We start from the raw sequence: 26,251 nt of genomic DNA, 5'->3' as shown, positions 1-26,251 counted from the left end.
GCAAGTTGAAGACCACGCTGTTTTGCCTTCATCTGCCACAAAGAACAACGCTTCCAGAGTCTTACTTCCCCTTCCCTTTAAGAACACACTACATACAAAAGGGCTCCAATTCACACTATGCCATCTCCAATTAATAAATAATAAAAAATAATAAAAATGTTATTTGTCTCCTGCCTCTCTATCAAAGATAATTGAGGAAGCTTACATATTAAACCTTCATACAAAATTTCAATATCTCCTTCCCTCTCTCCCCTAAAACAGAATTAAACAATGAAATATTAAAATAATCTAAAAATAAAATAATCCAATTAAAATGGACAACAAGGGATTAGGCACAGGGCAGTTGATGGGGTAAACTTTGGGTGTAAGGCCGGGATTGCTATTTGGGGAAGGTCTGCCGGAAGAGATCTGTCTTGACAGCCTTTTTAAAGATGTCTAAGCTAGTAATGAGACGGATCTCCTCCTGCAGGCCATTCCATAGTCTGGGAGGGGTAGAAGAAAAGGCCCTCTGGGAGGTTGCAATTCATCTGGTCTTTATAGGTTGCAATAATTTCCCCCAGAGGACCTAAGTGTGTGGGATGGATTGTACGGAAGGAGGCGAGCCCGCGAATAGGTTGGACCCAACCCTAGAGAGCCACTATCAGTGAATGTAGATAATGTTGACCCAGATTGACCAGTGGTCTCACGTGGAATAAGACAGCTTCCTGTAACAAAAGTAGAGAGCTGAACGAGGGATACTGGTTCACTGCTATTCAATATGGTCCCTATGTTTATGGTTCAACTCTCAGATGAGTTGTACTGGGTCATACCACTCACCAACTACACTCACGACACTAGCCCTCCAGAGTTTCCGAAGAAGGCATTTCCTTGCAGGTGCTAGGAACTGAACATGGATCCTTCTGCATGCAACACATGTGTTCTACCACTGGCCCACAGCCTTCCCAAGATCCCTACATTACCAAGATCTTTGAAAATCTATCAGGCATGTGGTCTAACCATTCAGTTTACAAACACTTTCTGTGTACAGTTGGCCCTCCATGTTTGCGGTTCTGACTTTTGTAGATGTTATTATTTGCAGATTTGAATAATATGTGCTCTCTAAGTATTGGTAGGTTCTCCAGCACAACTCTACTGGAAGCTGTCCATACAGTCACACTGGAGGACCTAGAGATTCATAGAGAAAGCCCTTTTCTAGGCACTTGTAGGTCCTCCAGTGTGATTCTATCGTCAACTTCTGGCAGGTGTTGACCATAGAGATTCAACATCTACAGATTCCTAGAGAGGTATTAGTTCAGGTTTTAAATAAAGTGTTTTTTATTTGCGGTTTTCCCACTTTCATGGGGGTCCTGTGCCCCTAACCACAGCAAATGTGGAGAGCCCACTGTAATTTTTTCAAAGAAGTATACTAACACCAAACCTATACTCTTTTACTCCAATTGGCAATAGTTCTCCAAGATTAAAGACACCGTTTTACAAGCCAGAAATTAGATTTATCTGCAGCTCTTGTTTAAACCTCAGCAAAGTGATCAACATCTTAAAGCCTGGAACTGTTTCGACGATTTCAGCAACAACAACAAAAAAGTCACTTAAAGTAATTTCCAGAAACTAGAAGTCTTCCATTGACAGACTTCTGCGCAAAGGGAGCAGAACTGTTAAGAGGCTTAGAAACAGCAAAGGTCAGGAAGGTTCAAAATTTCTCAGAGTGCAGTTTTACATTAGCTGTTTATAGATCCCCACTTCTAGAAGAAAGGTCCCCTTTGTGGATAAAGGATAATATTTCTTACCACAGTGGGCCAGCGGATCCTCTTCGATTGCTAGTAACACTGCACTTGATGATCCCAACAGCACCCCTGAAAAAGACAAGCAATAAAGTATGAAGAATGAATGTGAAGTCGAAGGCTTTCATGGCCAGCATCCATAGATTTTTGTGGTTTTTTTGGGGCTATGTGGCCATGTTCTAGAAGAGTACTGTATTCCTGACGTTTCAGAGAAGATGCCAGCCACAGATGCTGGCAAAGCGTCAGGAATAAACTCTTCTAGAACATGGCCACCTAGCCCGAAAAACCCACAAAAATCTATTAAGAATGAAGTTAATGAAAGAGAAATGTTAGTCTCAAAAACAATTTCAATTATGGGGTGCTGAATCCTACATCCAAAGAATGAGCATAGGATCAGAGTACAAAGAAAACCACAGGGGGGAAAAGTACTATGCCACTCTTCATTTTTGCAATTCATTTAGGTTTCGTATATACCTTGTAAACACAGTCTGAAGGTACATTTATACGTAGTATTTTTAAAATAACTGTGTACGTGAAACAAAGTCTGTGCACACTGAACCATTACTAAGCATAGGTGTTATTATCTCAGTTATCCATGTGGACAATGTTGGAGGATTTTGGAATTTCGGATAAGGGAGATTCAATGTGTACATCTAACATGCCGCTGCACACTTTTACTCCTGACCCAATGAGAAGATGCTGCCATGAGAAAGAAGAAAAGCAGACACTTTCCCATATCACCATTGCCACCACCAGCCAATGGGTGAAAGGAGATGTCAAACCTGGCTGCATCTGCATTACAGAAATAACCCAGTTGGAACCCGCTTTAACTGCCCTGGCTCAATGCTATGGGATCCTGGGAATTGTCTTTTATTGTGACCCAAAGCTCTCTGACAGAGAAGGCTCAATGTCTCACAAAGCTACAGTTCCCAGAATTCCCTAGCATTGAGCCAGGGCAGTTAAAGCAGTCTCAAACTGGATGATTTCTGCAGTGCACTTTGGACCAGATACACCTAGAGATTGAACAAGTAACCACCTATGTGCATATGATGATCTTTCTGCAACAACTATATACTGTATACTCAGAAACCAGTTCCTGAAATGAAATGTGTACACATCCAGCAGATACATTTTTTTTCTTTTCACTCTGATCTTTTAACTTATTCTACACTTTCCCGACAAGATGTTCGAGATATATCTTTAATATACAATACAGTGTTGTGGATATTTTCTATCTTTTGGATATGCATTTTGCAAATATTTTAACCTCTGCTAGTTGCAATTGGATTCATGGTAGGTCTTGATTTTTCATCCCATTTAATTGGATTATATCAATTTTTTTATTGTGTTTTATTTTTATTTACATGCATTGCATGGCTATAGGGCAACCGCGCATCTGGAACGAATGAAGAAATAGAAAGATTTGAGGCTGGGAGAGGAACAATCTGTCATCCAGTCTTACTGCCCCATTGTGCAGGAATGCACAGGAGGGCCCCCCAACCCTGCTTTCGGTTGATGTGCCGAAGCTGACAAAACTCTGGAGCCAGCCCTATTTAACAGCATTCCTGGAAGACGTCGAAAAATTCAGAGTATTTCATGCGCTTTGGATAATGTCAAGCATCATATACATACAGAAACCCAAACCAAAAAGGGCCTTTCTGTGGTAATAAAACACATATCTGAACCAGCCCTGACGGAAAAGGGATATCACAGGGTGAATGGTAAATTCAGAATAATAATCTAAACAAGAGAAACAAGGTCTCTGGAAATGGTTTGAATACATTTGAAACTTATAAATGTTTTCAACCCTTCCCGTACTGAAAGTGAATGACACACAGAAGAATAAAGCAGGGGGAAGCTGAGATTGTACAAGTTGACTGTGCCACATCTGACATCTAAAAATGTCTCGCATGTTCAAAATATGGTGTCTGCTGGGGTTTGGGTCCCCCCCACCCCCATGGACACAATTCATGGATGCTCAAGCCCTATTACCTAGAATGGCCTAATAAATGGTGTCCCTTACATAAAATGGCAAAATCAAGGTTTGCTTTTTGGAATGTATATCTCTTTTGAATATTTTCAAACTGTGGATGCTTGAATCCACGGATAAAAAATTGGTGGCTATGGACGGCTGGCAGTAAACATGTCCAAAAGTGGCACCTGAAGGACCATCAAGCAAGATGCTTTCAAGGTGGGGTGCCCTCCCCAAGCGAATCTAACTGCCCATTTACTTATGGTAGCCCTTTGTCTTAGTTGAATAGGTACCACCACCCAGAAGCAGGGGGACAAAGCATGCAGGGTGACCTGATGTCCTCTTTTTCCAGGACATGTCCTACACGTCAACGTTCTGTCCAGGAGGAATTCCAAAATGTCCTCCATTTTGAGCATGACTAGGAGTACAACCATGTTTACTATTCCCCTTCAAGGAATGCATCTATAGTTGTCCCTCCCGATTCATGGAGGATCCATTCCTGACCCCCCTGTGAATCCGGAAAAATGCCAATACTGGAATTGCCATTGGTTTCAATGATGGCATGCTCCTGCACACACCATTTTGTCCTTCCCTGCTTGTTGGCCACGGACTCCAAGTCCACGAATTGGGAGGGACAACTGTACTTGGCAGAATGTCCTCACTGCTAATAGGGAGATAGGATGGATCGTTCTACAGTTCCTTTTTCTTACCACCGGGTGGTAAAAAGAATATAAAAGAATGGGTAAGAGACAAAGGAAATGTATAAATAAATTAAGCAGAAAAATAGATTATATAAGATTGTAAGATTATAAAATTTCATAAGATGGTTATTAGTTGGAATACGAAGACAAATATAAATTAGATAAACATAGCAAAGTAAATTATCTAGTCATAGAAAATAGTGGAAATAGAATAGTAGAAAATAGAAAATGGTAAAAAAATAGACTTGGTTAATGCAAAACAAGAAATTAGGGAGAGAGGAAGTCCATATATGAATTTGTTACAGATGAAGTAAGAGTAGTTGGATTGGGAGAATATTTTTGAGAAGGGATGAGTAAGTAGGTGAAGGTATGTGTAGATGAAAAGATGTTAGTAGAGGAGAAAAGGAGGAGAGGTTGGAAGGAGATACATTTTAGAAGGAGAGAGAAGGTGAGAAAGAAAGAGTAGGAAGTTGGAATAAGAGTAAGAGGAACTGGAAGGTGAATGTATGTGATAAATACAGAGGATATAATATTAAGTATAGGAAACTTTTAAGTAGGGATACTTAGGGGCTTATAGAGGTATAACTATGAGGTATAATGTATAATGTTTAATTATATTAAGGATGTTAGAAATATTTATTAGTGATGGTGATGGGGGACCAAGGGATGGTGATAGGTTAGAGATGATGGCCTAATTCCCACTTACGTGAGATTCAGTTTCCAATCCGAATTGAATCAAATTTGTAACATGGTTCCCATTGCATTTGCTCCTATCGGATTTTCTGGGATGGAAGCGATTCAAAATAATCTGCTTGTGGTTCCCATTGACAAAAGAATCATTTCTGTTTAAACCGGTTCCTGAGGCAGATGGTTCCCATTGACAAAAGAATTGATTCGCGTCATTTAAAACCGAGTTATGATACTGATTCCCATTTGGTTATGGTTCCCACTTATGATAATTCGGTTTTGAGGAAAAGGAGCAGAAAAAAATCAGCGTCTTTTTGACAGGTCTTAAAATGGGCAAAAATAGGCAAAAAACATGCCCCCCTCCTTTTTGAATCGCTTTCTGGATTTGAATTAAGTGGGAACCACGCCTGTTTAACCCGAATCGTGATCTGGTTTAAATTGTAGTGGGAATTAGGTCGATGATGTTGTATGATTGTTAAATAATAGATGAATATAAAAAGTTCTTTTTTCTCAGGAGCAGCAACAGACAAGACTCACACCCAGAACACAGGGCACATTTGTTTCTTGGAGGGGGGAAGACAGCAAACGTGTTAAGCAACGGACTCCTTGAGGATACAATGCAAAGGGTTTGCTCCCCTCCCTTTAATTTCAGTAAAATGGACAAATGAAAGAGACAGTTTAAATGTAGATTTAGTCAAGGGTTTGTTGCTAGTAAAGTACAAGTTTAAGCATTTGTCTTGCAAGAGTTTGTCTCCAAGAGTTATATTTGTGCATTGCAAGGCAACAAAACATTTTAATGATGTAGGTTCATCAGAAAAGGACAGTTGAGTACATAATAAAATACGGTACATGTAATATAGCTGTAAACTGGGTGACTTTAGGCAAATCCTACTCTCTCAGCCTCAGAGGATGGTAATGACATACTCCCTCTGAAGAAACTTGCCAAAAAAAAAAAAACAGGATAGGGTCACCGTAAGCTAGAAACAACTTGAAGACACACGACAACAGCAACACCAAGCCATATGAAAAGAATGTCTCTTTCTATGAGTGTTTGTAGTTTTCATTTTGCAATGTCCTACATTGTTCTTGCATGTCTGACATTTTTGTGATGCCTTGTCCCCCTTTGCGGTTATGACATGGGGTCGCCCTAAGTGGGTATCACTACCTGGTCTTCATTCCTCTGAATGTTCACTTGCTACGGATGCATCCACATTGCAGAAATAATCCGGTTTGGTACCACCTTAATTGCCATGGCTCAATGCTACAGAATTCTGGGGATTGTAATTTGCTGTGGCACCAGAATTTATACATACCATATGGTTACTCTCAATTTCCTGGCCTTGGCAGGGAACAAATACCCCCCTCCTAGCAAAAGTGCTCAGTAGCCAAAGCCAGCCAAGGTACTTTGCAAAGGGAGACAGTAAGAATACTTACTGAAGAATACTTCTCCCCTGGCAGTAAGAAAACAACACTAATACAGGAAATAACTAACAATTTGCAATCATTTCATGACACCCTAAATCTTCTGTCTGAGTCAGCCGCCCCATCAACCTACCAGCAAGGCTGGCTCCAATATGTACAGGTAAAAATATATACACACATGCATTCACAACTGTCTTTACTGTTTTGACCTACATCGCAACAGAAATCAAAGGAATCTAATAACAATTATTAGAACAAACTCTGTGTGTGTGTGTGTGTGTGTGTGTGTGTGTGTGTGTATAGCCCAAGACAAACCACCCAAAAATGGTGGGCAGGAGGTGTCTGTTTTAACTCCGGAGGAATGCCACAGCAACCAAACCGCGCAGTGTACCTCCAGGTTCTTTTTACAGCACACGGCGCACATCACGAGTGCTCCATTGGTGCACTGGTGACATAAGGGATGTGCAGCAAGGTCTGTACGCTGCGCATCACTTATATCAAGATGGCGGCCTCCATGTGGATGGGATGCCGCCATGATGCCACCGCTGTTACAAGCTAGGATTCAGGAGCGTGTGGTTACTGCGCACTCCTAAACCCTAGTATCAGTGGCGGCACATCTCTTTCGGCCTATCTGTCTCGGGCCTATGAGAGCAATAAGAAATATAAATTGTTTGGTGTACTCTTGAGAAAAGAAAAATACTGGCCCAAACCAAATTGCACTGTTATAATGCTATTAATATGATTTAACAACTCTGGCTACCTCCTGTGGCACTCTGAGATTTGTAGTTTGGTGAGGCCTAAGAGCTCTCTGGCCGAAAATTCAAAATGCCCCTCCTTGAACGGCAAATCCCAGGATTCCACAGGGGGAGGCCACAGCAGTTGAGGTGGAAGAATAGTGCTCAGACAGTGTAATGCGGTATTGGAAAGCAGTCTAAAATGGTATCTTCTACCAAGGGGCATCACTAAGAGAGTGCAGGGAGTGTATGCCGCACCAAGTGACACCCTGTTGGAAGATTTTTTTTGCATTCCCCCTCTGTAGATAGATAGGGATTTCCTGCATGCAAACTCATGAAGAGAGGGATTTCCTGCATGCCCCCTTAACTCCCCCCCATGAAAGTTGAGGGCTTACTGTACAGAAAAATGGCACTCTTACACACACAAAAACCACATGTAGCTGCATAAAAACTAGTTTTTTTGTGCAAACACCCAACACTGTCACACACCAAAAAAACACAACACATGTACTATATTTGTGCACAGAATAATCTGAATCACTTCTGGCACAGAATACTCTGAATCACTTCTGGCACAGAATAATCTGAATCACTTTTGGATGTGTGCAGAAGTGATTCTGCAAGTGACTACAAAGATTGGTGGAGAATACTACCAGGTAAAAACTGCAGAGAACTGTTCAATTTCACGGAGAAAACTATGGAAATAATGCATACTCACTTGCAAGAATGAAACAGCTGAACATCCCTACTGTACACTGTTTGCTTACACATCAACCACTGTGGACCGTTCATCTGTATTGGAAAAGGTGACTAAGCCGATTCCTTTCCTAAGTCCATTTCAGCGTTGTACCACAAAGTATTGCCATCGTGAAATGAAGCAGCAAGTGACTACAAAGATCGGAGGAGAATACTTATTCAGAAAAACATGCACCACATTTTTCTGCACTATTTAGTACTTGCTTCTTCTCAAAATCAAGAAGCGTGGTCTGGAAAAAAATAATGTTCTGAGATATGTTCTGGATACTGGGGCTAGGGTATCCCGCCATCTCCTATTTCTAACAAATAGCTCTCTGCTCTGGTGCCGCAACGAACTACAGTTCCCAGACACCATAGCATTGAGCCATGACAGCTAAAGTGCTGTCCAAATGGATTATTTCTGCAGTGCGGATGCAGCCAAAGTAGCACAGATACCTGTGTGCGGGGAACTCAAATAGGAAAGGGAGAAAGCCTTTGGGAGCACACCACCTCACCAAGCTGAGACAGCCAGCGTGTGATTTTGCAGCCGAGATGAGATCAGAACTGTGGATTTACACATTTATCCACTATCCTATGCCCGAGTAGCTCCGACCAGTCTATTGTTTGGCAATTAACTGGGTTGAAAGCAATGTAATCCTCTTCCCAGAAGAACAGCTAGGGCCAGTAACTGAAGGAAGCCATTTGATGACGACCGTTTACACAGTATAATTAAATAAAAACACAGGGTGCTTTGTTTGCTTAACATCAAGAGGAGAGAAGTGGAAATTTCATCACAAATGGAAGGAACACACTGACAAGACAAGCACATATAGGTCCGTTATCAAATAACAATGTTGTAAAATGTTGCTTGACTGCAGAGGGACACTGTGTTCTGGCCGCTGGTGCAAAATAGGATAACATTTGCGGGTTGTGTCTCACAAGATCCAAAAAGCACCCTCCCATTTTTATTAATCATTCTCCTTCTTACCCGCTGAGCAATTCAACACTTCGCTAGTCCAAGTGGCAAGATCAGAGCTCTGCTCTGGTGCCACAACAAGCTACAGTTCCCAGAACTCCAGAGCAATTAAAATGGTGTCACACCGGATTATTCCTACAGTGCAGACGCAGCCTCAGACTCAGAGGGTGAGGGTCAAAATCAGGCAGATGAGGTTGTATATAGGGTAGTATGGAAATATGGGAAAATTCATATATGGATATGATAAAGATTGAAATTCTGCTTTCCATCACTTATGATTAGTATAGAAATACCTCTACCTATAAAATATTATATGTTTAAATGAAATGTCCTGCAAATTGTAGAAAGAATGGATTTCTGTTTGTATATTATTTGTATATTATTTGGGTTTTCATTTTTGTATGTATGTTTTTAATGTTAATAAAATATATTTTAAAAAAAAAAGATGAGGCAGAGTGCCAAGCTAATGGGGCAGAGGGCCAAAAAGGTGTGGTAGTTTCTCAACAGCAGGACACAGAGCTAACAGCACCTACCATGGCAGAATGAAGGAAGCAAAAGATGCCATTGTATTTTATGGGACATAAGCATCCACGGATTTTGGTGACCAATACTATAACAACTCTTCCCCTTTTTATTTTTGAATGATATATTTTGTATTATCTATGTATTTTATGATGTTTTTACTGCTGTAATCCCGCTTCAATCTGAAGGGAAAAGCGGGAAATATAAATTATTATTATTATTATTATTATTATTATTATTATTATTATTATCCATGGGGGGGCTGGAAACATACCCCAGTGGATATCATGGGCCCATTGTAATTTTTTATCACTTGAATGTGAATAGACACTAGCCTGCGGTACAAAACACGGTCCTATCCACCTCCCCTTCATCCAGTGGCATCACCAGGGAGGTGCGCGGGTGCCATCCACACCAGGTGACCCCTCAGAAGAGGGATGACATCCAGTCAGGCCCTCCTCCCGCTGGGAGAAGGGGAAGCATGCCTCTCTAGGCTTCACCATTGCGGTGGCTCCCTCCTCAGAAGCAGGCTGAGGTGGCAGCAAAGGAGAAGGACACGCACACCCTTTTGATTGTCACAGCCTCCCATTACCCCCTCCATGCACCAAGTGGCACCCGGGGTGGTGACACCACTACCTTCACCTCTACACACACAACAAAATACAAAGTGACAGCAACATCAGACATGGCACAAGCCAGCACTTGGAACATTCTTCCTCAACCATTTATTAATGCCTTGACCATTCAAGTGTTTTTATCTTGTTAACTATCCTGTTCAAATCATTTTATTGTTTCCAATCTGGAATTATTTTGATTCTATTAAATTGTATAAATTGTTTTACATTGGAGCCACCATATCAGCAGGCTAGCCAACCATGGACCTGAGCATCTGCGGATCGCCCAGCCCTATTATTGTCAATGGCAGTGCATGCACATGGCTGCATCAGCACAGCCGTGCGCATATCGTCACCCATTGGTTATAATGGGAGCTGAGCAAGCACAGGTTTTCTCATCTTCAGGGGGTCTCCAGAATCAAACCCTAGTGGAAGAGCATACTGTACTTTGTTCACCACCTAGAGATCCCACAAAAGCAGGATCTAAAAGTTTTCATAAATAAATTAAATGGTTGCAGTTATACTGCCAAAGAAATGACATTATCCCTTCACAGTTAAAATCACAATATAACTTAGATACACCCCTGAGATTATCAAATGAATTAATTGCAAGGTACTGGTTATTTGTAACTACGGCTGCATCCGCACTGCAGAAGCAATGAGGTTTAGCATCGCTTCAACTGCCCTGGCTCAATACTATGAAATTCTGGGATTTGTAGTTCTCGGAGATATTTAGACTTTTCTGTTAGGGAGCTCTGGTGCCACAACAAACTACAAACCCAAGGATTCCACAGCACTGAGATGTGGTCGTTAAAGTGGTGTCAAACAGCATTATTTCTGCAGTGCGGATGCAGCCTAGATAGTTTTCAGCTCTGGAAACCCTAATACCCAAGTAAGCTCCAGAACCTAAGGCAGTCATCGCATGACCAAAGCACATCTGCTACTTTGTCTCACCCTTCTTGATCTGAATCATGATCACAACTACTTCCAGAACCTCTTCAATGACATCACCATCCCCTTGGCCCTACTGGTCCTTGTTTTTGTTGTATGGTTCCCCATAGCCTCTACAATTGTTCACTCTTAATGTAATGCTACTTGGAAGGCTTTTCACTGAAAAAGCTGCACAAAAGTTTTCTAAATACAGAAATCAGTCTGGTCATGATCCAGATCAAGAAGGGTGAAGCAAGATAGCAGATGCCCTTTGGTGATGAAATGTCTGGCTTAGGTTGTGGAGCTTACCATTCACCATGGAAAAGCATTCTCAAAAAGTAATTAGTTACTGCATGCTCATTTAAAACTAGTGGCTTAGTAACTCATTTCAAAGATGTTACCAGCCATTGCCTTATTTTGCAAAGAAGATATCACTGTGTTCTTGTTACTCTCAAAAAGTAACATGTTACAGTTAACATTATTACTTGTAATGGGTGACTTCCAAGCTCCAGGTCACACTAGGTGACAGTGGTAAGAACACAGAGACATAAGGTGCATCCACATTGTTGAAAAATGCAATTTGATACCACTTTAAGCACCATCCTACAGAATCCTAGGGTGTGTAGTTTTACAAGGTTTTTAGACTTCTATGTCAAACAGGGCTGGTGGCTCACCAAGCTACAAATCTAAAGTTTCTTTAGGACAGAGCCATGGCAGCTAATGTGGTGTCAAACTGCATTATTCCTAGATGCACCCATAGTTATGTTAGCCTGGAATATCAGTATGCAAAGGGATCTTATAGCACCTTGTAGATGTTGCAGCATAAGCTTTCGTAGACTTGGTCTACTTCCTCAGATGCATGGAGTGAACTGGTGCTGAGGAAGGACCTTTATAATCAGACTGTATTATAAACTGGTAGGAACTGTAGGTCAAAACATCTAGAAGGCTGAAGGTCCCATGCCCAACATAAATATGAGGGGCAACCCATGACATTCATCTCACCCTCCTCCAAATGTTCAAGCCCTGAAGAATACTGCACTCGTCCCTCCACATTTGCTGGGGTTAGGGGCACAGGACCCCCGTGAATGTGGAAAAAACGCAAATAACAAAAACACTAGGTTTTTACCTGAGAGAACACTTCTCTAGGAATCTCTAAGTCCTCCAGCGCAACTCTGCAGTCAACCTCTGCCAGACGTTGACCATAGAATTGCGCTGGAGGAGCTACAAGGCCTAGTGGAGTCTTCTCTCTAGGAATCTCTGGGTCCTTCGGTGTGACCTTTGGTTAAAGTTGACCACAGAGTTGCACTGGAGGACCTGGATATTTCTACCGAGAGCATATTAATAAAATCTGTGAATAACCAAAGCCGCAAAAGTCAAAGCCGCAAACGTGAAGGGATGAGTGCACTTACAGAATACTCTACAGCATTGTCTACTTTGGATTGACCAACTCACTGAGTACTCTTTATCCCCGTTCGCCCGTCTCCAATTATTTTAATGGAATATTGTAACGGTTAAATGTGTTTAACTGATGTTTTAGGGGAGGGAGGGAGTAATTGGGATAATGTTGTTGTATTGTAAGCTACCTCAATTGTCTTCTGACAGAGAGGCGAGGGGAAAATGACTGCTGAAAGGATGCAATCTGATTGTCTGATCCGTTTACACCTTTTAAAGGTTGCCAGCCTTTTAAAGAAGTCTCATCTGCAATTAAATCACTTGCAGTTTTCCCTCCCAGTATATGATACTCTCAGTCTACTGAAAGGGTACAAGTAAATGAAGCATATTTTCATTTCTATTTCCCTGCCTTGTTATCAGAAAAGCTTTTTTCCCCCTTTTGAAACAAGAAGGGGAAAGGAGGAGGAAAAACCCTCAGTACTACACTTCATATCTTGAGAACAGTGATTACAAGCCTTGTCTGCGAAATCACAAGACAATCCGCAAGAGGCCTGGCCTCACGGAAAGAGTTGGCATAACCTGGGAGAAGCTTGCCGCTGAATACAATTAAATCCAAATGAGACAAAGATAGGTAATTTATTCAGAGAAAAAATAGGACACAGAAGAACTAGAACAGAAAGAATCGCCTGCTTCGAGGAAAAAAAACGAAGAGGGAAAGGAAACGCAGAGGCGCACACCCAAATCAATAGTTTAAATTACCCTAAAATTGAACATATATGTCAGAACACAATTGCTTTATGTGAGACGTTAAGGAACCCTTTCATGGGCCAAGAATGTGTAACAGAAATATTATGACTACTACTTTCTCAGAAGCAGACACAGGTTGCATCCGCACTGCAGAAATAATCCAGTTTGATACCACTTTAATTGCCACAGCTCTATGCTATGGAATTCTGGGAATGGTAGTTTGTTGGGGCATCCATCACCTTATATAGTATTCCACCTTTCTCTCAGACTGGACTCAAGACAGTTTAAAAAATACAGAAAATTATAATTAAAATGCATACAGGTAAAAACATACAAAGGTTGAGATTAAGTTGGTGCCCCAAACAAACTACCATTCCCAGAATTCCATGGCATAGACCCATGGCAATTAAGGTGGTGTCGAACCAGATTATTTCTGCAGTGCAGATGCAGCCATAGAAAGAACCTACTCATAAAGACACTTGCCCTAAAGAAAAGCCATACCAAAGAAAATATAATGCAAACTGTAAAATAATTTTTTAGGAAAGAGCCATGAACAAGATACTAGATTTGTACCAGCTCCTCCATGTGGATTTCTCTTCTATATCTTCTAATACAACTTAAAAGTGTGTCTCCATGCCTGAAAGTCACTTGTTCTCATATGGCGATTCCATGAACTTCATGGGGTTTTCTGAGGCAAGGAATACTCAGAGCTGGCTTTGCCAGTTCCTCCCTTTGAAATACAGTAGAGTGGTTTGGCAGTCTTCCCTCCAAGCACTCACCAGGGCTGACTCTGCTTAGCTTCCAAGATCAGATGGGATCTGGTGCCTTTGGGATATTTAGCCTCCCAATTTAAAAGTATAGGTTAATAATAAAACAGTTATAAAAACTAAATGCCAGACTAACAATTAAAATGTGTGTGTGTTATGAAGATGGCACCAAATGAGCTAAAACACAACATGGAACCCCCCACCCCCAAAATGAGTTAAAAATAGCAATGCTTTAAAATGGGATAACCACATCTTATGTCACATGGTAGAGATGGAAAAATAAATGCTACATGGTGAACGTGTGCATAAAGACACATATGGACACAGCATTTGCAACCCAAATAAGAGCTTCAAGGTATTTTAAAATGCATAAAAACATAAAGAGGAACATAAAACTTGGGTGGGGAACATGCCAAATGCCACTTTAAATTATCTTTTAATGTAAAATAATAATAATAATAATAATAATAATAATAATAATAATAATAATAATAATGCCATTTCCGCTTGTTACGCTTAGTTCCAAAATGTGACTTGTTTGTGTGTGCGCTTGTAACTAAAAAAAAAATAGCTTGTAACTCAGTAAAGTAACTGCAGTACACTGCTTCTAAGCAATGGGATCTTGTATAAGATGTGTTGGGGTTATAAGATGTTATATAACATGTTCTTTCTTTATAAGCCACTCCCTTGAATGGGAGGCAGTTCCTTAACACTAATCCAAAAACCATTTCTTCTAATACAAACTAATAACTCCAACTCACCAACTAATAACTCAGATTCACCCATCAGCTTCCCTGGAATAATAAAACCAGCAAAGGTTCAATATAGGAAAGCATGCTTTTTTCAGATAGCGTGGACCCAACCCTTTTAGGACTTCATAGGTCCTAACCACCAGTTCAAATTGTGCCCAGAAAGAGACCTAGGCCTGATTCCCACTACCTTTTAAACCAGATCGCAAATTGGTTTGAACCGGTTCAAATGACCCTGGTTCCCACTTGAACCGAATCGCTGAAGTGGAGAGAGGGCCATGTACTAAGCCCATTCAACCCACATCTTTTTTTTATGCTGGTTTTTCCACATCTTTTTGGAAAAACTGATTCAGCACAAGCGTCAACCAGATGTGGATCGGAATCGATTTAAATTTGCCCTTTGGCCGGCTGGAGCTGCTCCATTTTGAATCGATTCATTTGTGAATGTGAACCACAAGTGGGTTATTTTACAGGGGGGAAAAATGATCGGGGCAAATGTATTGTGAACCACATTCCACTGTTGAATGGATCCATCAATTCAAATTGCAGATCGATTTATTTGTAAGTGGGAATGAGGCCCAGTACTCACTGGAGATCTTGCAAACTAGGGATATGTGTGTCTCTTTTAACCAGTCCTAGTCAACAGTCTAGCTGCAGCTCTTGGGGTCAGTTGACATTTCTGAGCCTTTTTCCCCCTGCTACATTGCAGAAATAAAGCAGTTTGACACCACTTTAGCTTCCGCAGCTCAGTGCTATGGAATTCCAGGATTTGTAGTTTTGTGTGATCTTTAGCTTCCCCTGTCAGAAGGCCTGTTTCCTGTTGTTGTTGTTGTTGTTGTTGTTGTAAATACAGTTACCCAAATCTCCCATCCAGCATGACCAATGGCCATGCAAGCTGGAGAATTCTGGGATTTATAGTCCAAAAAGTAACCTTGCAATGCTTTTACTTTCCATCCACTAGACTGCTGAAAAACCGATCACTGGCAGATAAGTGTTGAAATTAGACTGAAAAGTCCACGTGACTTTAGGGCTATGGATTGCCTTTCTTTAGTTTAGGTAGCCCTCATATGATGAGCTGTAGAGTCAGGCATAAATCTGGTTCAGATAGTAATAAAAATAGGAACTGCTTTATATTTAATACCCCAGGGATATTAGATATTTGATTCTGTCCTCTATGGTAGCTAATACTCCAGAAGACAGTATCAAAATTCAAAATGACCTGAATAGACAAGAAAGCTGGTCCAAAGCTAACAAAATCAAATTCAACACGGAGAAATGTAAGGTATTGCACTTAGGGCGGAAAAATGAAATGCACAGATATAGGATTCTGGGGGACACCTGGCTGAATGAGAAACTTATACGTGTGAAAGGAATCTGGGAGTCCAAGTAGACCATAAGTTGAACATGAGTCAACAGTGCGATGCGGCAGCTAAAAAGGACAATGCAATTTTAGGCTGCATCAATAAAAGTATAGTGTCTAGATCAAAGGAAGTAATAGTACCACTGTATTCTGCTCTGGTCAGGCTCCACCTGGAATACTGTGTCCAGTTCTGGGCACCACAATTTAAAAAGGATGTGGAGAAACTGGAGCGTGTCCAAAGGAGGGTGACTAAAATGGTGAAGGGTCTGGAAACCATGAAGCCCTATGAGGAATGACTTAGGGAGCTGGGGATGTTTAGCCTGGAGAAGAGAAGGTTAAGAGGTGACATGATAGCCCTGTTGAAATACTTGAAGGGACGTCATATTGAGGAGGGAGCAAGCTTGTTTTCTGCTGCTCCAGAGACTAGGACCCAGAGCAATGGATGCAAGCTGCAGGAAAAGAGATTCTACCTCAACATTAAGAGGAACTTCCTGACAGTAAGGGCTGTTCGACAGTGGAACACACTCCCTCAGAGTGTAGTGGAGTCTCCCTCCTTGGAGGTCTTTAAACAGAGGCTGGATGACTATCTGTCAGGGATGCTTTGACAGAGAGTTCCTGCTTGGCAGAATGGGGTTGAACTGGATGGCCCTTGTGGTCTTTTCCAACTCTAGGATTCTATTATTCTATGAGTCTGTGATTCTATGATATCAGCAGAATCTCTCTAGGATTTCTGAGCCATACCTAGAAATGCTAGGGCTCAAGCCTGGGTCCCTCTGCATGCAAAAGCCATGTTTTCCTCCTTGAGTAGGGAAAAGTTCTATGAAATAGAACAAAAATGGCTTTCTCATACACACACACACACACACACACACACATAAATACACACCATTAAATAATCCTGAATACTTCTAAACATTACACGAGAATTAGCTTTTCATATTTTCTTAAGAGCAAAACCGGCACAAAAATACACACACAAAACAAGCAGCCATGGTCTTTTGTATTTCACAACCACAAGCTTTGTCTGCCAAACATCAACTCCCAAAGGGACCGCCAAGTGCTAGAAATAAGAAACTACAAGTGGCGGCATAAAAGGGGAGCTGTAATTTTAACTCACCATATATACAACTAAAATAGCTGAACATCATTAATGATGGGAATAAAGCACTTAATCTAATCGACTATCACAAGCCCTAACAAATGTCTAGCACAGCATTTATTACAGGGTAATGAGTTACATTCTTTGAACAGCAGCGCAAATTTGCTTAATGAGTTTTAAAATATTCAAACGGTTTGCCGTGTCACTTTTTTCCCCGTCCTCCAACCACACCCGAGGGTAAAAGGTCTTTCCGAAAGAACACAGCAACAACATAATGCGGGTTTTTTTTAGCTCTGCCGTACTGCAGCAATGCAGACTGACAAGGGCACAACTTGCCATTAGGATTGGACCTAGTGACTTGACTACAGGCTTAATTTCTTGTGGCATCTATGTAGCCAATCCACACTTCATCCCTAGCTCCATTCTTCCTTGCAGATATCATATGAGGATAAAAAGCACTACCTGGACTCATTCACTTGTCAGTCAAAACATGGCAATGTTTTTTGAGAGTTTTTCGGGTTATGTGAGCATGTTCTAGAAGAGTTTATTACTGACATTTCACCAGCATCTGTGGCTGGCATCCTCAGAGAATGCTGGCATGGAAGTGAGTGGGGTGTATATATATATACTGTGTGACCTTGGGTTGGGAGCAGTGGTTTCCATGTTGATCTGTGTATTGTTCTGTTGTTGAATGGCAACAGAACAATACACAGATTAACATGGAAATCACTCCTCCCTACCCAGGGTCACACAGTCAGTGTGTGTGTGTGTGTGTGTGTGACCCTGGGTAGAGAGGAGTGATAGCCTTTAGGACTGAAGGGCGGGGTATAAATACCATTAATAATAATAATAATAATAATAATAAACCCCACTCACTTCCGTGCCAGCTTTCTCTGAGGATGCCAGCCACAGATGCTGGCAAAACGTCAGTAATAAACTCTTCTGGAACATGATCACATAGCCCAAAAAACCCACAAAAAACCATGGATGCCAGCCATGAAAGCCAAGGCAAGTTGAGTCTCTCTTAACTGGCATACTTGGGAATGGAAGTGTTTTGGATTTGGGGATTTTATTTATTAATTATTTATTTATGTGTATTTTGGAATATTTGCATAGCCATAATAAGATTACTTTAAGACAGGACCTAAGTCTACGCACAGAATTCATTTATGGTTTATAGATACCTTATACACATAGCCTGAAGGTAATTTTACACACTATATTTTTAATAATGTTGTGCATGAAACCAACTTTGTGGGCACTGAACCATCCAAAAACGAAGGTGTCAGTATCTCAGCTACTCGTGAAAAAAAGTATGGATTTTTGGAGTATTTTGAAATTCTGGATGAAGGAGACTCAGCCTGTATCAGTTAACTTTGGAAAGAATACCCCAGCATTAGAAACCCTAGGCCCCAGTACAATGGCTCACTTTAGATATCAAGAAAGGTACCTTGAATCAAACATTGAACAGGATGGAGACTGCAGCCAAGACGTTAGAAAAAGACTAGGAATGGGAAGGGCAGCTATAAAAGAACCAGACAAGATCCTAATGAGTAAAGATACACAACAAAGCACTCAAGTTAGAATCGTCCAAGCCATTGTATTCTCCATCACCGTTTACAGATGTGACAGTTGGACAGTGAAAAAAACAGGTAAGAAGAAGGTCAACTCATTTGAAATGTGGTGCTGGAGAAGAGTGCTGAGGATACGGTGGATGGCCAAAAAGAGACAAACAAGTGGGTCCTTGAGAAGATCAAGCCTGAACATTACCTGGAGGCCAAGACGATCAAGCTGACACTGTTGTACTTTGGCCTCATCATGACCATAATGGCATAACTCATTAGAAAAGACAATAATGCTGGAAAAGGTAGAAGGTGGTAGAAAGAGTGGAAGACCACATACTAGATGGACAGATTCAATTGGTGAGGTCATGAGTATGAATCTACAGGACCTAAGCAAAACAGTGGAGGACGGGAGGCTTGCAAATGTCTCATCCACAGGGTCACCATGAGTTGGACTCAACTCGAGGGCAGTTACAAACCAGCACTTGGAGCCTTTGGACCGTGGCTAGGTCTGAAGCCACTCCAGCAAAGCTTATCCTGTCAACACACATGGATCCACCTCATTTCCTGGCTGCAGCAGCACATACTACACTGCCATGTCTGGCTATAAACAGAAACCAGGCAGCCAGAAACATAAGAGGGTCCAACCAAAGGGACTATCCTACGCTGTTGGTAGCTGAGACTCACAGGTGAAGCTCGCAGCATCTTAAGAAAGCAAGGCAGATGAAATCAAGTCATAGGAGGCAAAGAAGCAGATGGAAATAGGACCTTGGATAGCTCCAAGGGACCACTAGCCATTGAAACTCTCTCCTGCTAATGCATTTATAGGAGAATGGTGTTTCAGCAGGAGCTAGAGATAACTAAAGGCTTATACAGCGGGCCCTCCACATTCACTAGGGTGCAGGACCACTGTGAAAGTGGAAAAAAAACACAAATTATTATTGTTTACCTGAGTGAACACCTCCCTAGGAATTTCTAGCTTTTCGAATGTAACTCTATGGTCCACATCCACCAGACGTAGACCATAGAATGATGCTGAATGACACATCCTGTCCTCCAGCCTGCCACCCTTGTCCTCCAGCCCACTGTCCTCCTCCTTCTTCAGTCCTTCTCCCCGGCCCTAGGAAGCACGGCCGGATGTCCCTCCCCTTCCCAGCCTCACAACCAATTAGAAGGCTTCTGGCTGGAGGAAGGAGTGGGACCTCGTGTCGCAAAGGCCACTGGGGCTTATAGTCGCAGTGAATTCCTACTGGTGACTACAAGCCCTAGTGGCCATTATGACCAGAAGTCCCGCCTCCAGAAGCCTCTTTGATTGATTGCGAGGCCGGGAAGGGGCGGGATGTCCACACCGTCCTGGTTTGGTGAAGGACGGATACGGCAACCCTAAACACGGACATGTCTCTGAATCCTTCCCTTGAGCTGGACTCTGCACTCTGGCTGATGCAGCCTAGAACTGTATTGGCTTTTTTGGGCTGCTGCATCACAATGCTGACTAGTCTGTGGCCTACTAAGACTGCCAGATCTTTTTCACATACGCTGCTGTCAAAACAGGTGGATTATCGTATCTTCAACAAAGAACCGTGCAGTGCCACAAATACTATAAAGTTTTATCTGGCATCATTTTTGTGGACTCCAGTCTATTTGAACAGATGCTGCATCCTGGAAGAGGCATGGTTAGCTGGCAGGAGTCTTGAACAAGAGCCTTCCTGCAACATTCTGTTATAGGCACATTCGCCAAATAAAATTCTTGCAGAACTCCAACTAGCAGGACTTCTGCAAGATTGTAGCCGAATGCTCTGAGGAAAGGTATTATACTCGTTGGATGCATTTAATTTTTTTAAATTTTTATTAAAGTTTTTATAAAAATAAAAATACATTTAAACAAACAAAGTCATTTTAAATTACAGAGGGTTTCATTCCACATATTGGGGGGGGGGGTCTCCCTTTAAAGTTATAGTACAAGTAACTTCCTCCTCCCCTTGAGAGATCTGCATGAAAAAGTATAATTTCTACACCGTTTCTTCATGTACAATAATATCATTTCCTAGAATTTATCCTCAATAAGCTTATTCTACATAGTCATATTACTCATAAGTACTTTAACACAGTAAAATTAGATTCCTGCTCTTATTTCCATCTTTCTGTACTAAATTCAACTATTTTCAACCATTCATTTATAACCTTCTCCACGTCCTTATGTCTTAAACATGCCGTCAATTTGTCCATTTCTATCATATCTGTTAATTTAAATAACCATTCGCCTGTTTGTGGTGTTTCTGAACTTTTCCAGTGTTGAGCTATTGTTAATCTTGCAGCAGTTATTAAGTATAAAAGAACTCTCCAATGCTTTCTTTCAATATTAGGGGGGTATCTTATCTAACATATTCAACAGATATATTTCTGACCACATCTCATACTTAATCTGTAACATCTTTTCTATTGTTATATGCACTTGCTTCCAATATTTAACCACCTTCGGACATCAACACCATACATGAATCCATGTCCCTCGTGTCTTATGACATTTCCAGCAGGAGTCGGAGGTTTTGGGCTAAATTTTTGCCAGTCTGTTTGGAGTTAGATGCCAACGTTGCTCCAATCTCTTAGGATGCATTTAAAGAAGAGAAAAAAGGAAAGAAGGTAGTAACCATTTTAAACTACCCAAATATGTTGTTGGGCTCAAACATTTCCTGCCTGAATAGTATAAAAGCTATAATAAAAGGAGACGAACCAAACCTCAAGATTCAAACCGCCACGAACATGACATTTTGACTGACCATAAGTCAGTCATTTGATGTCATACGAAATGACATGAGCAATCCAAAATAAATACAACTCATTTTTTTGCCCATTGTTAAAGGGTCTCAAGTGACATTTGCTCCACGAAAGGCAAAAACTAACAAGCAAGGAAATGTCAAATGCTTCCCAAGGAGAAGAACGTGCGTTACACAGACATCCTTCTCTCCCGGACATGAAATGAATTATTCCATTGAAAGAGGAGACTGCAATTATTAAATTTAGAGCCTAGAAATTAACACAATTTTGAGTCCTTGCTGAAGCAGCTTACATCTTAGTTTCTTTTCTGAAAGAAACCATGGAAGGATTCCACTTGAAAATTGCCTAAGAAAGGGATAAAATGCTTTCAGCAAAGGTTGAAAGCTGTGCTTTTTAAAAGGACAACAAAGATGATCTGGAGTGTCAGTGAAGGGGGATGTAAAGGGTTTGAAGAAAGAGGCATCTCAGGAAAAGCATGGTAAAATTGGTTGACACCAAAAAGAAAGGAGAAATGAGAGCTCTAGACTTTGTAAAGGACTCTTTGAGAGCAATGTTTAGCCCATGTTGTTCCATCAGGTCACACTAATGCTGTATCAGTAGAACAGAAGTGACCAGAAGTCACTTCTGGATTTGATTTCCTTGGTTTTCAGTTGATTTTTCAGTTTTGGGATTGGATGGGGTTGTGTGGTATTACTTGGGCCAATTCTAATTTGAGGACATTTTGGCAGTGGGGTTTTGGGGGAATGAAATACTGCCCCAAACAACTAAAAAAAATCTTGCCTACATTTTGTCAATATGGTGCGGAGGTATATCCATGCAGGCAAAGGTCATTCCTTCTGGCCATGTGGGCTCTGAGAGACAAAAAGTTTTAAAGTCACATTTAAACACCATTAGCAACATCAAATGATGCTTCTTTTGAGATCCTTTGGATCTCTGAAAGCATGGTGGTTCGTGTCCCTCAAAGATACAGAAACTGTACCTTCAGCTCAAACAATCACATTGCCTTTCTGAAATCCAGACAATAGAGGGCTGCCTTCCCCCCTTTTAATCACAGCTAAGAGGATAAAGGAGAATGCACCTGGTTACAGAGGAAAAAGCTCAAGTTATACTTAAACAGGAAAAACCATCAGCGCCCAGGGAACTGGAAGCGGGGCACTCCTGGAGCAATCTCTTTGAAAGTCAAGTCAGCTGTGAAGGCCACCATGGAAACACATCAGCACTGAAGGACTGCAAACTAATGTGGGCATTTCTGAACCAAAACACACAACCGTCTACCCTGCACCTTTCCAGAGGGAAAGGTTCCTTTTCTTGCACAGAGTGTCACAAAACAGATGAGGCCATACAGACAGGCCAAAATAAAGCTGCTTCAAATCACTTTGGAGGTATGCTGTTTAAATGATGCATGCGTCCTAAGAGGCCAGAAGCTGTGCCAAAGCCACATTCCAGTCCTAAGTGCAGCTTCTGGCCTCTTAAGATGCATGTATCATTTAAACAACATATCTCCAAAGTGACCCAAAACAGCTTTATTTTGGCCTGTCTCTATGGGCCCTGATGTATCCAGTCTTAGGCCCGTTATAGACGGGCCTTTGCTCCTTCCCCAGTACGTACTAGGGGTTGGCCGAGGACGCAGCGTCCAATCAGGCCTCACCCCTAGTACGTACTGGGGGTGTAAAAATGGTGGCACCCTATACACATGAGTGCCGCCATTTTGACGTGACGGACGCTTAGCATCCGCACATCACGGCACGGTTGTGACGCCGCAAGTGCACCATTGGCGCTTTGCGGCATCACAACTGCGTCGCAAGAAGAACCCGCTTTTTGCGGGTTCTTTTTGCTGCGTGGGGGAGCCGCATGGTTTGTCCACTGCAGCTCCCTCGCGCAGCAAACTCTGTAAAGCACCTTAGTACTGCACCAGCTTGTTTTAGCTTGTGGCTGTTGTGTGCCTTCAAGGCATTTCTGACTTATGGAAAGTCTAAAGTGACTACAGTAATAATTCAGAGTATTCTTTCAAACTTTAAGCATATATATTCAGATATATTTTCCACAGGAATTATATGCCTGATTTACTCCACTTACTTATACTGGATGACGCCCTGGAAATAGGATAATTATGTTGCTGTTATTACAGGTACATTTCTTAGATCATTATTTTATAACACGGTGTTTATTTGTGAACAATATGCTAACTATCCTATATTTCCCATTCTTTAGCTTTATTTTCTACAGAAGAAGACTTGAAACACGTGTCGGAACACGTTTGGATATTTTTATATTTTTTATTTTGTATGCCCTTTGGAAGTTCATGTACTTCTTATTTTCCATGCACTTTGGATGTTGGATATTTTTAATATATTTTGTATGTTAAGTCGAAGGCTTTCATGGCCGACATCCATAGTTTTTTTGTGGGTTGATCATGAGTAATTTATGGTCAACTGCCCCCCTCCTCAAAGGGAGCATTCTTTCATTTTGAGAAATTGGTCACAGCAATGCAGAACGCATGACGGGGGGGGGGGCACATTGTTTTTCCATATTGCTGTCCCATTTAGCCTCAGTTCACTTCACATCTGTTACCGAGGTTGCAGAACTCATTTGACATCAGCAAAGGGAAGGCCCTCTGAGGGCAAAAAAGAGGGATTAAATAGGTTGGTGTTTGTTTGTTTAAAGAAGATCTTTCTCCCGCATTTTATCTGGGGCATACCGTGTTCTTAATGCTAACCTGACAATCCATAAAACAGAAAATAAATTATGACTACACCACTATTGAAATGTCACTAACCACCAGAGTTCCTGGCTGCAGCAATGCAATTCATACTATTACTGCATATACTCATGTGTAAGTCTAAAATTTTTATTCAAAAAATTGACCCCAAAAACCTAGGTCAACTTATCCACGGGTCAAATGCTGGTGGGAAATAAATACAATTTATTATTATTATTATTATTATTATTATTATTATTATTATTAACCTCTTCTTGCAGGACAATGCACCTGCTCACAGGGCTGGCAAGACTATGGATGTTTTTAAGAATTTGGGGTTTGAACGCATAGACATCCAGTCTGCTCACCAGAGCTTGCTCCATCTGACTATTTTCTGTTTCCAATTTTTTAAAAAGGTTTGAAAGGAAGAAATTTTTTCAAATGATTCAGAGGGGATAGCAGCAGCAGAGCAGTATTTCAGTGACTAGATATCAGGATTTGATTTTACTTTTTTGAAAGGGTTAAAGAGCCTTGGGAAATGCTGTGCCAAGCGTGTCAAATTTTGGGGTGAATATAAGGAACAGCATGTAAGTTTCATGGCTCTAGATCATTGCCTTCTTGGTGAGGCTGAGAACTTTGTAGCATCTCATGTGAGAGAGTTTTTCCTCTGACTAGAAAGGCTCTCAGGCTTGCGATCTCCTTATAGAAACCAACAGAAAACCCTATTCATGCTTCTGCAGCAGCAGAGTTCAGCAAGCTATTTTTAAAAAATATTTTGTTACAGCTGTAGACAGTTGTACATGTCTCTTCCCCCCATTACTTGTCATTATACAGTAGTCACAATTTTAAAGCAATTCTTTACTTTCCCATTCCTCAAGAGTAACAAAAATCTTTACTTTTCAGCTATCGCCCGTGGCGCACTATGAGTTAGCATGTGAACCATAGGATATACCATTTAGGAACGATGCTTCTATAACTAGAAAGGTATCATTTTTAAAAGGAACTAAGTTAGCCCTCATTACATTACAGCCATAACATAACATAGTTCTGCTTTAGTTACTTGGGCATGAAACTACTTCCAAGTAACTGCTTGTCCAGTCGCCTTTTGGAGGACATACCTTCTTGTCCTTTGCGTCAGGCAGCAAAATGCCATGGGTCAGCACCACTCAGTAAGTATGTTTACGGTTGCAGCAACCCTTTGAGTTATTAGCAACCAACACATACCAAAAAAAGGAGGATATGTTTGCATTTAAAAGCTTTTCCTGCTTGCAACAAAACATCTTTTTCCAAATAAATGGTTAAACCCATATAGGGATTGCACTTTAGATGTGACACCGTGCGGCTTGACTCACCTATAATGCCTGAAGCATTATAAATCTGTGCTTTGGACAGACCAGGAGGCGACATGACTCGCTGGAAAAGATGATAATGCTTGGTGAAGTGGAAGGCAGCAGGAAAAAGGGAGACTGCATTGCAGGTGGATTGATTCAATCAAGAAAGCCACAGCTGACCTGAATTTGTAAGGCCTGAGCAGGATTGCTGAGGATCCTGGAGGCCTCTCATTCATAGTTGCCATAAATTGAAGTTAACTTGATGCAAACAACAACAATTTACCAAACACAGGGACCAAAATAGAAATATCATCTTTGATACGGAACAATAATTGCGGTCTCTCTCTGGGTGTTTCTACACTGTAGAAAGAATGCAGCTTGACACTACTATAAGTGTTGTCCCTCCATCCTATGTAATCCTGGGATTTGTAGAATCATAAAGTTGGAAGAGACCTCAAGGGCCATCCAGTCCAACCCTATTCTGCCATGCAGGAACTCTCAATCAAAGCATCCCCGACAGATGGCCATCCAGCCTCTGCAAAGACCTTCAAAGAAGGAGACTCCACCACAATCTCTGAGGGAGTGTGTTCCACTGTCGAACAGCCCTTACTGTCAGGAAGTTCCTCCTAATGTTGAGTTTTACAAGGTCTATAATAATAATAATAATAATAATAATAATAATAATAATAATAATAATAAT

At 41.3% G+C, this 26,251-nt stretch overlaps 1 protein-coding gene across 10 annotated transcripts in view; it reads right to left on the bottom strand.

The window, feature by feature from the left end:
* The window catches only part of ARVCF (ARVCF delta catenin family member), a 640,643-nt gene that overhangs the window by 585,347 nt on the left and 29,045 nt on the right, over positions 1–26,251 (bottom strand). For all 10 annotated transcript variants that reach the window (XM_042441597.1, XM_042441595.1, XM_042441594.1 and 7 more), the window contains exon 2: positions 1,785–1,850. The gene's annotated coding sequence lies outside the window, so the exon portion shown is untranslated. The remainder of the gene's footprint in view (positions 1–1,784; positions 1,851–26,251) is intronic.

This window comes from Sceloporus undulatus, chromosome 10, assembly GCF_019175285.1.
Source record: "Sceloporus undulatus isolate JIND9_A2432 ecotype Alabama chromosome 10, SceUnd_v1.1, whole genome shotgun sequence".
In the NCBI taxonomy this organism is placed as follows: Eukaryota; Metazoa; Chordata; class Lepidosauria; order Squamata; family Phrynosomatidae; genus Sceloporus; species Sceloporus undulatus.
Note: the sequence above shows the minus strand (reverse complement) of the source record. Positions and strands in the feature narration are given on the sequence as shown.